Below are 11,672 nucleotides of genomic sequence, written 5' to 3' on the forward strand. Positions count from 1 at the left end.
GAAGCTATTAAATACAGTTTCAATAGCCTCTGTAGTGTCTATATAGATTAATTGTCAGAAAACTGAATCAACCTATTTGGGAGTAGGGAAGAATATTAAATGAAAGTACTTTACAAATGGCAATAAACTTTTAAAGATGAGGAAAAGAGTAAATGTATCATACTATTAAGAAACTTGGTGACAGGCACTTCTAAAATAACTAGATATTTGTCCATCATCAATGAAAATTGCATTCCTAATTGTGCAAAAGCCGCCATGTTCCTTCATCTAACTTCAGTTTCAGCCCACTCATTTAAATAGTTTTCTCATGCAGGTACAGCAATATTGACTAAACCAGCCCTGATGCAGTTCATAATCACCTTTTTTAAAAAACAAAACAAGAAAACAGCCCAACTTTTACTGTTACAATAATTAAAAAACCCAAGCACACATAATAGGAATATCCGTGAATTCTCATGGTGTAAACTGTATGTCTGTCTAAACCAACAAGTTTCTCTACTTCTCATATTCCAGGATACATTAGTCTCTTTTCTAGATTCTCTTACTTTGAATCTGCCTCTTAAAAAGTGCAGTGTTCTGTCTGTAGGGAATGAAAATAAGCAACTTAGTGTGAGCTCTTCAAATAAAAATCCAGAAACTTTTCTGTCAACATGGTAGGTTGTTACATGAGCATGAAAGATCTGTTTGCATTATACTTAAGTGACCACTGACAAATATACAGAATAGTGGCTACCTTATTTCTAGAAGTGACTCCAGCCCAGGCCCAATAAGTTCTTAAATCTTTGTAGAAGACACAAGGAGCTTTAAAAACTGGCACTGGCAGATGGGAGTCTGTTCAAGACTTATATGCAAATTAAATTACATTCTGCTACATATAAATTTATGAATGCTCCAAGAGTGATTGGTGGTGGTGGTTGTTGTTGTTGTTGTTATTATTATTATTATTATTATTATTATTATTATTATTATTATTAAAATCTTTACTTTTTCTAACACCTAATCAGTGCCTGAAACCACAGTTATTTTGGGGGAAAGGAGGGGGAGTCACCCTTTCTTTCAAATGCAATCATCAATTCATCACTACAAGTACCTTTGCATTTTTGATAAAAATAGATAAGAGAATTGCAATGAGGTTGTTCAAAAACTGGATTGCATATATAATGTGAATCTTGCAGCTTATAGTTTATAGCTTTTTTTTTCTGTGTTTTCTAAAAATTATCTTCTCTGAATATCTCAGAATGGCACATTGCTTTCTCAAATGGTTAATGACTGTTCTTCAGTCAGATAAAAATCAACTCCAAAGTGTAGATCTTTTGTTTTCCCTTCATACAGTGCTTTGCACAATGACATTGTTTTTTCTTGAGAGGTATTGTGGCTAAATATATAGCAATGCAAATATTTTCCAGGCAATTGTTAGGAATGCACAGAAATTGTGGAAGAAAGTGGACTACTCATCTACAAATAAGATAAACTATCTGTTCAGAAGTATGTACCTGCCAAGAGTCCCTGGGCCACTGCTGTAGTGGAAGACGAAAGGAACTCTCCAAATCCAAGACAGTATGAAGGTTGGGAATTTTTCAGTACCAAATTAAGACAGCATTTTAATGCTTTATAAATATACAAAAAGTTTTATTATGGTTAGGTATCCAGTCTTTTTCACACATTTATGATACCCCTTGACAACTATATTTTATTTTTTGCCCCTCGCATCCCCAAAGTACCACTGAAACTTAAAATTCTTTGGGGTAGTCAATTTTATAACCTTTGTGCATTAGCTAGTGATCAAAATTCCCCCAAGTTATGTATATATATTTCCCAAATACAGAATTAGAATGTTCTTATTGCTCTTAAAGAGAAGATATGCATAATAAAGTCATTCTTTTCCCAGTTATGTGAAGGTATACACATACAAATCTGTATGTGGCATAGGCGTAGGAAGTATACGCAGGTAACTGACTATGTTAAAACTTCTCAGCACTTTTCATTTGCATCACCTTGTTTTCTGATGCTTACAATCCTGCCAGATTTTAACCACTCAGCTGGTATTTTCCACACAGGGCATTTGCATCAGGAGATTTTTTCCCCTCCTTGCTTCTATTGTTGTCGTTACTAATTATTGTTATTATTCCATTATTTGTAAGCTCTTGGCCTTACTCCTGTTTAAAAATACAGGAAATGTTCTTGTGCCTGTGTGCCTTGAAGAACTCAGTAGAGATGGAGAACAACGCAGGAGGCGTTCTCCCTGGGAGACGTACCTATCGCTCTCTCCCTGAAAATCCACCCACATTTGGGTGCTTGGTGCTGCCTATACTTTGAAGGCCAGACCAGAACAATAAAGAACCAGCCTGATGCCAAGCGACTGGAAACAAAAGCTCAACTGGGGGGCAGGAAGGGGTGTGAAAAGTGGGACGGCAAAAAAAAAAAAGTCTATTTGGAGAGGATTAGGATTGCCTAGCCAAAGACTGGGACCTAGGGTGGGAAGTGATGGGGATGCAAAGCTGTTAGGAAAGGAGTGGGAAGCCCGGGGAACGGTGCCTTAAGTGGGCAGAGAGATCGTGACAAGAAGGTTGCTTTCCAAAATGGGAAAATGCTGAGATAGAAGAACCAACAGCAAGGGGCACAAAACTTACTCTGTGCTCAAGACAAACTCTCAACGAGCAGCCATTCAGTCTTTTTGTCCTCATTTCCTGAAGAGCGTGCTGCTAATTTACCACAGACAGCACTGATGATGGGAGTGCTAATTTCCAGCAGGATTTTCCCCTAACACTTACCTATTCGTTATCTGACTCACATTTGTTAATGAAATTGTTTTCATAAAGTGCCCTATACGGTGAAAGAATTGTGTTTAGAGAGACTTATTTACAAAAATAAAGACCCAGAGATTAAGGTCACAAATATTGTCTAAATTAGGGCAAACAATCTGAAGCACCTGAAAGCTACATTTTTTATTCCTTTACAGAGAATCCATCCTACGCATACTCCCATGGACTCCAGATACTGTTGTAAGAGCTCAGGAATTCAGCAAGTCACGCACAACTGTCGGGCATTCGGAAGATGAAGCGCATATCATTAAAAAGTTTGGTTTAAGTAATTGCCTAGCATCAAGTTCTGTGGCAGAGGAAAGGATGCACTCCAACTCCTAAATATAATAAAACAAGCACAGAATACCACAAAAGCAGAAACTGCAAGCAATTCATAACCAGATCAAGCCCATCAGCTTGCCAAAGACAGAGACTGCCCCTCATGAAAAGGTAGGGGATAAGTTTAGTACAGACAAGCTTTGAAGAAAATAATTCCTTTTTAGAAAAGGAGTTGCAATAATCCATGCTAATTCTATGCATCGTACAGGCCATGCTGTATCACTCAAAGGAAAGGCAAAAATGCCATTGCCAAAACTGCCAATTTAAATGGGATATAGCTGCTTAAGCTAATATGAAATATATGGTCAGCTCATAGATATTACAGGTGCAGTGGCATAGTTAGCTACATTAACATGCAAATAAAAAGGCCTTAAAGCTGTTTTTGAAGAGTAACACTGGGCCTGTGTATATGTATGTAAGGAAACATTATTGTAGTGTATTGGGTTATGGAAACTTTTTCCTCAGTCACAATATTGATTGGCAAGTTAAATTTTCTGGGTGATTTGGAGTTTCAATACATGATGCTCATGCTAGGTATAAATATGACAAGTTTACAGAAGAGCTGCCTGTGAAAACATAGAAACTAAAGAGGTTCCTAATCCTTTTTAATTACTTAATAATGACATTTTTCCACTTTTGCTGTACTATAGGGTTCAGAAGTATGTAGCATATAGAGAGTCTCCCATCCTCAAGGCCCCTCTGCATACCTCCTGTCCCCTAGCCCCGCCAACCCGGGCATTGCCGTTAGGAGCAGAGGATCCGGGATCTCCTCCGTTTCCCACCTTGGTGAAGCTTCTTACCATCACTTACTGCCCGCAGGTCAGAGGGGCGGCCAGTTGCTGTGACTGTTGTGCCACTGGAGTCGGGTTTTGAACGAACATAGGAGGCAGAAGAAACAGAAACGGGTGAGTGCGAGAAAAGGCTTTTTCCTATTGAACCTTTCAATTTAACTGTACGTTCACTTCTGCACAATCTCTGTGAAATACCGAGTATAAGTGAACAGTACAATGGCAATTCTACAATCTATCGATTTTTTTTTTCCATTTTAACAGCATTTCCCAATTTAGCATTTTCCACAGGTGCTAATTCATTGTGTGTGCTTGGCTATGCATGACTAGCTACGAATGAGGTATATTATTGCAAATATGCTTTTGGATACAATTCCCTGGTAAACTTTGAGACAAGACCTGTGGCAGAAAGAGTATCAGATGTAGTTAGAGAAAAAAGCGCAAGTTTTCAGGCACAAATGGGGACATATTTTGAATTCCCACTCATTTTTAACTTTGTGTTCATTAGGACAAATTCTAAGACAATGAGGAGTTTAACCTGATCTAGAAAACCCACAAGAAGAAGCTCTGTTGGCATAAGACCTGGGAAACCCATTGCCTCCACTGCAATTCCCGTTTCAGAATGATTTCCCCCTTTCGGTCAGTCAGAAATCATTCAATTTTCAGAACTTTTGGTTACGTTACAGTTACGTAGCTAAAAGCACAGAGCAGGTATACGTTTATAGTCCATAAAGAAACTGAACTGATACTGTGAAACATGATGCAAATACTTTAAAAGCCAAAGGTGGGTTTTGATAGTATCTATATAATATAAACTGAAATGGCAAAATTATTTACCTCTATCAAATCCTGCAGTTATCACATGGCAGCAAAAAGGGAGTAAGCTGCTTAGGTATTTTACTTGTATCTATGAACCCATTTGGATTTTCTTCTGTTTAACTCTGAATTTCCTGCGTCGAAATGGTTGGTTTGGAAATGCTGCTGTTATCCTTTCAAGTTACTTCAGTCTTACTTTCCTCCTAACACTTTTGACTGGGAATAATGGTGTGAAATTCATAGCAGCCAGAGTGCAGAGGAATCTAGAGATATTTTATACATAGTTATCAATAATGCATTTCTCTACATTCTTAGGGGATCATATTTCCACAGGCAGTTGCAATTAATTCAAAGCAACTGTAAGGTGAAAAAAAACCAAACCCACAACAGACCCTGCTATCCTCAGGGCTCTTGTCCAAACAGATACAAGCATTACAGATCAGAACGTGTGTGTTTTATAGCAGCTGATAAGAATGCGGAATTGACAAGTGAGTGAGCACAAATATTATCCACAAAACTACAGGCAAGCAGGCCCCTTCAATTTGCAAATAAACCAATCCTGAGTTGCTGGTTTCGGTGTATGTTTAGCTCAGGTCAGGTCACGTGTCCTGGTGAACAGAACGCATCTTCTCTTCAACGTTGTGTCAACTGTACTGGACTCTTACAATCAAGACAGAAAAAACCAGCAACAACTTTCACAGGAAGGCTGTAATGGAAGGCAATGAATTAATCCAGTTTTTATGATGATGGTACAGGGAGTCTTGCTATTAAATTCAGTGGTAGTAGGATGGGCTCCAGTATGTTTTTCACATGCGCCACTGCATCATGATCACTGCCTAGCTGCAGATGAGGGCATGGGTCCACCAAACGCATAGAGGGAATTTTACTCAAGTGAATATTTGCATTTATTAGGGAACGCATGTAAAGGAAGTGTTTTGGCCCTTACTTTGCCATTGCAGATTCATTTATAGGCAAGTGTAGCGCAGTGAAAAACATAAGCACAAAACCAGACTAATACATCTTGTGATGTAATGAAGATTAACTGTTCAATCAATATTGCTAAAGTTAGTGGCTTTATGTTATAAGTTTAGTATAGCACAGTCTGCCATTTATTTCGACACATACAATTATACACCTTAAACACTTCAGCTGTAGCTGTACCTGATTAGCTATAGCCATATCAGAAAATACATGGATGATACAGTTGACTATATTTTAATGCTTTTTATGAGGTAATATTGCTAATATTATTTCATGATCCTGTGGCTGAAAAGGTTTTAATGCTTTTTTTCCCCATTTGCATGTGCAGTCTGTCCTACTGGCAGACTGCAATCCTGCCTTCTTTGAAACACACACCAGACTAAAAGGCAGAGTTTACTTCCTGAGGCTTTCAAACTTTTTCAGAGTACTTGTCTCAGAGTCTCACAGATAACCTCACCTCCTGAGGGCACTGTCATAACATCCTCTGGCAACTTCTGCAGTGACTTACACTGAGAAACAGCATTAGGCCTGACCGGCACTGCGTATTTTGAAAGGTGAGGCCAGTATGGAGCAGTGGGAGAAAGCCAGTGGCACATTAAGAATTCAATAATACAAACACAAAGTAAGTTGGAGGACTCCAGTGTGGATCCCCAGAACGATTTGGATCGGGGGCCTTAAATGAAGCCATCAACAGCATGTAAACTCTGTATTAGATCTGCCCTGCAGTTGTTAATGAGGACACCTAGCACCCCATGACCAGCCACTCTCTACAGACTGTCACAGCAGATAAGGCTGATAAAAAAATGCTGATTGCAAATGCTCCATAGAATCAAAATGGTTAACAGACCACCATTTCAAAAGAGTATATGATACTAGTAGATTGTGGCAGTAATAACAATAATGTAAATGCTAGCAGGTGTTTGTATGGTGTTTTGCAAAACATTCACATTCCTGTTTGCATGATCCTTGCAGTATGGTAGTTATATCAGTATACGTTATTTTTGCATACACAAAAACATGAAATGCTCATCATAAAACAGTTAAACCAAAACACCTAGTTCTTTTCAGCAAAGTTGGGTCTGAATCTCTTGATTTTATTACCCCAGCAACACAATGTAGGTTTTACACTTTCACCAGAGTTTCAGTCTTTGCTCTGCACAAGGATTTTTCTTTGTTAAGTTTTGAATACTGTGTGAAAATGAAGAATATAAATATAGCAGTGAATGGACTAATTAAATCCAGATAGTGTAGTAACTTGAGAGTATGTTGCCTAAGAAAAACAGTTTGCTAAATCACATTACTGAATAATTTAAAATTCAAGATTTTTCTATAATCATATTTTGTACCCTTTCAAATTCCTTTGTTATCACAGCTCAAGCTGTAAAACCTTCTGGCTCCTACCTCTAGAGAACAGGCTCCACTCCTATACAGAAAATTCAGAGGTACAGTAAATTGTGTTTTAAGAAGACAAAATATCTAAAATCCAAAGGTTTCAAGAACATTATTATTGAGGTAGAATAGGCTCTTATTTAATGACATTAGAGTCAAATCTGAATACAAACCAAATCGTTAAATTGTTTTTAGCGTGGCATTTCTACAAGTGTATTTTGAATAAAAAGCCATATTTTAAATCTGCTTTCCTGTCCAGTTTTAACATGAACAAATACCGAAGCCTTTAATTAGATGTCATGAGATCATGCTGTATTATGTAACTATGTGCTACAAACATGCATTTTCCCCCAAAGAAATACAACACAGTCATATGAATAAGAAGAAATACTGCTTACCTTCCTTCCTTCGAAAATATTCCCTGAAGGCTGAGTAAATCTGGTTATAAACCGAAAAACAAGCCTGAAGTGTACAACTCACACACATACAGGCAGCAGACACAGTCATCTCCATGAAGAATGCCTGTTTCTAGCCTTCTGTACGTGTTTCTCACTTCTCCACATTGTGGTTATGCTACAAGGACTTGAACTATGCTTAAAATACTAGTCTGTAGCGTAGCTATAGGCACCAACATATTGCATAAATGGTACTTACTGTTCCAGAAGTCATGCATCATCCTATAGGAAATTTACACCTCCAAACCAGGGATTTGTTACAACCCAGCAGATTGTGGCAAAACACTGCGCCTGGCTTGTCAGAAAAAGTTGTTACTTTCAGTGATCGGCACATATTCACAAAGCACAGTGTCTTTACATTTATGAATGTGCACGCGTACCTACAGACACACATCTACAGAAGGAGCCGCAGCCTGTCTCTCACGACCACATGCTAATTGCTGAATAGGGGAAAAATCTTGTTAGTATTACACGCGATCGTTTTTCTTGACCATGGCTTTTGCATACATTTTTCACGTAGTACAACCAAGACCGGTGATGCTAGAAAGCCTTTCTAACTCAGACACGAGTAATTATTCACATAAGGCACCGAAGTCGGTTTGGCTTCCCCTGCGAGAGCGCTGCTACTGCAGCAGCAGTGCAGGGTCTCTCTGCTGGTACTCGTTTGCTGCAGTCTTTGTGCATGAGTATACGTTATAAACAAATTAGTAACACAATGACATCCAATACCCAAGAACTAAAGAAAATCATGGAGAATCGATCAGATCCTACAGCAGGCATGTAGATTGGCTGTAAAAACATTTAACAGTAGATAGATTTTTCCTGTGCTGTCAAAGTTAAAGGTACCAAAAGGAAGCACACACTAAGGCATTTTTGTTCCACTGTGATATTGATCCAATGCCAGACGTAGTGAAACACAATGGGCACACAGTCAGCCTTGGTAAATTAGGTAAATTAGAGATCATTTGATGGTATTCTATTGTTGCTATTGTAATCACAGTAATTTTCACTGGTAATGGTGCTTCGTGATGAAGTGCGGTTCTCACAGGATAATTGTGAAAGGTATCGAAAGATTCAGGGTGTAGCATCTGGTTTTAAAAGCTCTTCAGATTCAAATTGGCATTTTACTTTATCTTGAAAATTTATTAGAGATTCAGATCATGCCGGTTTAAATGGAAAGGTGAAAGCAGGGTAATTTCAATCTATGAATTATTCAGATTCAGACTGGTGAAATTGCCATCCATGAACTGATTCTCTGACAGTCTCTTTTGCAGAGCCTCCATTACGCTTGTCATTTTTATTTCTTTATCTACCATCTCTTTCTCAGTTACTGAGCTCGTCCCTTAGGGCTGTGCTTCACAAACCAAGTATTTCAAATTGGCAATAACCTAAATGTGTTGCTGTCTCAAATCGCAGTCTCCACAGGCTGTCTTTTCCAAATCATTAAAAACCACATCCACGATGGTGTCTGCTAGGCTCTTCAATTAGATGAATTTAAAAAAAAAAAAACCAACAAACCAGCAAAGAGAAGAGACCGGGGCGTCATATCGAAGAAGAGTTATGTTCCTGTAACAGTCCAGCAAAGAAAGTGGTGCTTTGTGCTTGTTCCTTTGTTGTCAGTGTAACCCATTCTAGTTGCATAGCATCACGCAGAAAGAAACAACTGTTAAAGCAGGCTGACTTCGTGCCCTGATTTCCAGCAGGAGCAGATAAGGACTGCATTATAGGCAGACTAATCCACGCAAATATACACTCAGAGACCAAGCACAATTAATAGCTTCTTACAGGCAAGAAAAACAGAAGTAGTAGTAGTTGTAGTAATTGTAGTATTAGAAGAAGGAGAAGCGACTGGATAACCGAAAGGGTTTCATTCTCTCAGACTCCCAACTGATACAGATTGCAATCCCAGAGACTCTCCACTTGATGGCTGGTTGTGTCATTGCTAGTCGACTGCTGCCCTGTATCCAGAAGGACTGGGATTGATTTAGGTCAGAGAGTCTGGTTTCTTGTTTGAGCTTTGCTCTAACTGATGTAAGAAATTGCGGCAATCTGGATTACCAATCTATATGACCCTGGGACGCTGGCACGGCTTCGGCAGTGGAGTGCCTGCAAAGGCCCCAGTCAGACAAACAGTGACAAGTACCGTCTCCTTTGTCCTATTGCTGCAGGTATATCAGCGTGGCATAAAAAAACCCGTCTTAGTACACAGAGTGGGAAACCAGGTGTTCTTCCTCAGAGGCAGTTTGGGTACAGAGCTCCGAGCAGTCCCTGCTCAGCTGAAAACGCTGCCAGGCTGAAGCCAACACATCCAGGCTGCGTGTCTGTTCCTAGGCTAACACCAGGAAAATTTCCCTCGTATGAAAAAGGCAAGAATAAAAAAAATCTATGCTGCTTTGTGCCTGGTTCTATGCGTCTGCTTTGCCGCACTGCGACTAGAAAACTGCAGCAGTAAGAGCTCTGGCAGTTGCGATAATGTAGAAAGCAGCAGCTCTGTGACACAGCAGTCAGCTGACTCGCAGTGTTATCATTCAATGTCCTCTATAGAATAAGGCCAGTTTCTAAGGTAGCACCAGGAGGATGACCTTGCATACAAAAATTGGGCTAGAAGGAGCGGCGAGACTTGTGTACACCTGCAGGTGATTTTGGGGTGATGTATAGCGTTATCGTCGGGAGCCTGCGGGTCTTTAACGGTCTCTTTTCCCTTCCTTCGTTCCAAAACAGAACTTGTCATTTTTTGAGCGGTTTTCCTTATATCATGAAATAGTCAATACGGTCATCTATAGCTGATGACAACAGTTACCGTTAGTAACAGTGGTTAGGTAAACTATTTTAAAAGTATTGCTTGCAAGCCACATTTCTACAAGAAAACCTGGTGGGGTTTGATTAACTTCCCCCCTCTCCATGACTATTGACATGATCCAGGAGAGAGAAAGTAATCGGGTGAAGACCCCTGAAAGGCAAGTCCTAATTTCCAAGAGCACGTTTCTAAGTTCTCACTGAGGCATCTAACTACCTAGACTGATTTTCACGGCTCTCTGTAGCTCCCAGCTAAATTCACTGGGAACGTTTGGTCGCTCATGCCTCTGGGAAATTGGAGGGGAGAACTTTAAAGTTACAGCTGGCAAATATGGGAGCTGATGAAGGTTCGGAGTCAACAGGAGTCAAGTGCCCCACCGCTACCTGGGACTTTGAAAGTTCCCTTGGAGAACAGCAGGCACACTCTTGAAAAACTTCATCATGTGTCTACCTACTTAAATTCTACCTAAAGCTAGAGCGGCTCCATCAGAAATTGCCATAATCAACTTGCCGATCACTTACTGAATTTATATTATATTGCCTTACCCTTGGCCTAGGACAGATCAGCTTCCACTCATCTCAGTGGACAGGCTACACTTGCTCAGGCCAGAACTAAATTGGCTCTCACAGTTACTACTATAGACCGTGCCTTTCAGTAAGACACATTATAAGTTCGTTGTAAAGTATTCAGAAAGTCTTAGTGTGAAATTTAGCAACAGTCAAGTAAGGAAGCAAGCATTATGCTCCAAGCTGCCATTCCCTGCAGTAACTCCACTCACCCTAAATTACATCAGCATTAAAGCGGACATAATACAGAATTCTGTTATAACACAACAATTTGCACCAAAACCCAAACAAACTGTAATAAAGCCATAAAAGCGGTGCTGTATCTTTAAGGTGCAGTTCTCTGCGACAACACAAAGAGCAGAGCACCCATGCAAAGACTGTATGTCCATCGCTATATTGCTTCAGGGGGAGAAATGTCTGTTCTCATGCGTAGCTGGTTAATGGACGAGTAATATAGTCACAGTCCTGTCTCTTCCTTAATCATTTTTTATTAAATGCCCCAAAGGCCGCTATTTCTGCAATCGGCAAAATCAGCGCAGATGTCTAGTGGGGAGATGCCCGTGCTGTCCTCTCCCCCCTCACGACGAACCGGCCACACTCCTCGATTACGGGCTGTGCCTCCACAGCCCCATACGCTTGATATTCAAGAATATCTTTGTATTTGCTATTCTGGGATCTCTGACAGAAGCCAGGAAGAAGCACGAAGTCTAGGCAAACTCCAGGAAGCCAAGGATGCCAGT

At 39.9% G+C, this 11,672-nt stretch overlaps 1 long non-coding RNA gene across 8 annotated transcripts in view; it reads right to left on the reverse strand.

Moving 5' to 3' along the window:
- LOC115352938 overlaps positions 1-10,055 on the reverse strand; it is a 31,213-nt gene extending 21,158 nt beyond the window's left edge. For 5 of the 8 annotated variants that reach the window (XR_003927342.1, XR_003927339.1, XR_003927341.1 and 2 more), the window contains exon 1: positions 3,848-10,055. This is a non-coding gene — a long non-coding RNA (uncharacterized LOC115352938). The remainder of the gene's footprint in view (positions 1-3,847) is intronic. The other 3 variants (XR_003927344.1, XR_003927343.1, XR_003927340.1) reach the window with 3 other exon arrangements.
- Between the last annotated feature and the right edge of the window lie 1,617 nt (positions 10,056-11,672).

The sequence above is a fragment of the Aquila chrysaetos genome, chromosome 18 (genome assembly GCF_900496995.4).
Source record: "Aquila chrysaetos chrysaetos chromosome 18, bAquChr1.4, whole genome shotgun sequence".
Taxonomy (NCBI): Eukaryota; Metazoa; Chordata; class Aves; order Accipitriformes; family Accipitridae; genus Aquila; species Aquila chrysaetos.